Raw genomic sequence first — 3,396 nt, forward strand, 5'->3', positions numbered from 1 at the left:
CTTTATAGCTGAATAAAATTCCGTTATATATATGTACCACATTTTCCTTATCCACTCCTGAGTTGATGGACAGTTAGGTTTATTCCATTTCCTAGCTATTGTGATTAGAGCAGCAATGAACATGGATGTTCAAGTATCTTTGTAGTAAGATGCAGAATCCTTTGGATATATGCCCAGGAGTGGTATAGTTGTATCATTTGTCTACAAGTTCTTTGAGTGAACATTTCTCCAAATATATCTGTGAAAAATGACTATTTCTGAATGAAAGGAAGGGGAAGTACAAATCCTGATAGTTAAATTGCAAAGCTTAGATAGAGTCTAGTATTTCCTGGGTTGGAAGCCTTGATTCCAGCACTCTCTAACTCTGGATACTTCCTCAGTTTCCTAATTTGTAGATAATAATAGCACCTACTTCACAGAGTATTATGACTGAATATGTTGCTGATGGTTGGGATCTATATCAGGTGTTTCCAGGATCTTAGCCTCTTATCCAAAGAATTGAAACTAAGGGCTCACACAGATTTGGAAGAGTACCAAGATAATTTTATGTGGAAGGAGGTTATAGTACAGAATAGAAAAGAATACACTGTCAAAATTGACAGCAGGCCACATGGGTAAGGGTACTCAAGGGCCCTAGGTTATAGGCTGGGGTCTCTTTTTATATGGGGTCTAAAGAAAGGAGCTGGTTACTAAGGGATATAGTTTGGGTGGCTCTATACTTTGATTGACAGATTAGGTCATATAATTATTTTTCCTACTGCAGATATGTTAGAGGCAGAGAAACCTATATTATTGTTCAGAGAGAAGTGTACATGTAGCCTGATACAAGTGGAGGTCCAAGGGATTTCTGAGGTTGCTAGATGCAGTTTGGAGAAGAGCGTGTGCGCAGTATGTGTAGATAAAGGAGCTAGGTTGGGGGCTGGAGAGATGACTCAGTAGTTAAGAGCACTGACTGCTCTTGCAAATGACAGAGGTTCAAATCTCAGCACCCACATGACAGCTAACAGCCATCTATAACTCCAGTTCTAGGGGAATCCAAAGTCTTCTTCTAACCTTTTCAGGCATTGCATGATACGGGTGCACTTACACACACATAGACAATATATCCACCCACATAAAATTAAAATAATAGATAAAATTTTTTAAAGGTCATCTACGGTCATGAAATAAGATATCTGAAGTTGTAGAAGCTGTGACCCTACTATTATTTTTAAAAGTGCATGTTTTAACAATGATTAGAAAGTTTGAAAGCAGGATGATAGGGTGGAATAGAAATCTACATTTTTTTGAATAAAGAATTACAAATAAGTTTGACCTTCACAAGGCATTGTATGACATGGGTGCACTTACATACATTCAGGCAATACACTCATACACATAAAATAAAAAATAATAAAATATTTAAAGGACCTAGGCTGCCATGCGCATTACTACAGGGGTGGGGGTGCATAACCGAAACCAAATGGCGCAAAAGTCTACTAAAGTATTCCCTATGCCTGCCTCAATTACAGAAAGTGCTTGTGAGAGTACTCATCACATGGTATTAACCATGTACATGTTAACATTTAAAATATTTATTTATAATTATTCCTGCTTGACTAATCAGGATGAGCTAAAACAGTTTGCTTTAATTACTAGTAGCATTTTTAAATACTTTGTTACCACAACTAATATTATATTCAGCTAATCTGAAATATTCTTAAGCAGAATTCTTTCTGGTGGTATTTACACACACACACACACACACACACACACACACAGAGCGAGAGCAAGAGTAAGAGTGAGGGCGAGAGCGAGAAATGTAGTCGGTGTGGTACATCCATGTAATTCCAACACTCAGGAAGCTAAGGCAGGAGCATCCTAAAACAAAAATCAAACTGTGATATTTAAAATGATACCAGGGACAGAAAGACTGTAAATTAGCTTCTGAATCATCAAAGCCAAATTACTATAGCTTGGGGGTTGCGTGGATTTTATAAACTATAAATTTCTGTTTTGAAGTTTGGCAGTCTATAAATGGTACAATGGAAACCCATCAAGGACTTGACATTCCTGAGAGCGAGGGATAAGTAGTGTGCAGTGAGTGCTGTGACTTTCTCTAAGGAAATAAGGCCCCTTTGCAAGTCAGTGATGTGCTCAGAGGTGAATGCAGCCAGTGACAGGGGTGCTGGTATATTGTTGGGCCAATTCTGAGCAACTTGAACATCTGTATAGAGACAAAGAAAAGCCAGGCTTGCAACGGTTTGATTACTGAGGAGAGGAGCGGCAACAGGAATTGATGGGGTCTGGTGCCATAATTTGCAGCATTTGCTCTAATTTCATCTCACAAAGTGTAGATGCTGAGGGGTGGTTTTGAAGAAGGGAGCACCTCACCCTCACCTGTATTTCCTTGGGTCAGTGCCAGTCTGATTGTCACCCTAACTGTCTACAGCACATTTGCAATGCTTTCTAAACTACAAAGTACTTACCAGCAGTCCTTGAACATGGCTATTTCTTTGCCATTATTGCTTGCCTTATGACACATGAACAGCACCTGTGATCCACAGGAAGGGGACAGGCTGTAATACGTGGGTGGAGCCCTTGGGAGAAAGGATTGGGGAGTTTTCCACATATGCCCATGTATCTGTGCTGAGGTCATGGGGAGATGAGTGATAGGCTAAATCCAGGAGATGATAGCAGAGTTTAGAGGGCTCAACATGTGAGAGGTTAGGTTAAGTATGCAAAGCAAGAAAGAGGGGAAGAGGAATTGGGTACAGAAAGGCTGAGAAAGTAGGTGGTAGACAGAAACAGTGGGGGAAATTTCAACTCTCTAAAGCCAAATGTTCTAAATGATTTTGGCTTGATACATGCATGTATTACTCACCATGTCCTGGATAGTGGTGATAGTTCACACATGGCTTCTCACTTCACCTTCACAGCATTTTAAGACTATCATTCTTTATTCATTTTATCAAGAACTGGTACCTCAGAGAGGTTGCATAAGCTCACAGAGGAACATCCGAGGCTTACAGGTTGAATAAATGCTTATGTGGATTCAATTCCACTGCAGACAGAAAATCAAGAAGAAACCAATACAAACTCTAACCTTTTCACAGGAGGCTGGAATCACAGCAATGGGCTTTCTAGTGCACAAACACCCTGTTTAGAAATGGACATTTAAAAGAATCAAGATTTTCAGGCTTCAACTTTATCGTTGTGTTAGAGTTCTGTTGGAACATTAGTCATGCAATGTGTTAAAAATACTAGAGTAAGAGTTTCAGTGGGGACTACAATGATGGAAAGACGTTGAAGAAGGACCAAATGGGGGCAATCAGGAGAAGAGAGGAGTCTAAGAAGGCCTCTGTGTGTGTGTGTGTGTGTGTGTGTGAGAGAGAGAGAGAGAGAGAGAGAGAGAGA

This window comes from Nannospalax galili, unplaced genomic scaffold (genome assembly GCF_000622305.1).
Source record: "Nannospalax galili isolate Female #2095 unplaced genomic scaffold, S.galili_v1.0 scaffold1354, whole genome shotgun sequence".
Lineage (NCBI taxonomy): Eukaryota > Metazoa > Chordata > Mammalia > Rodentia > Spalacidae > Nannospalax > Nannospalax galili.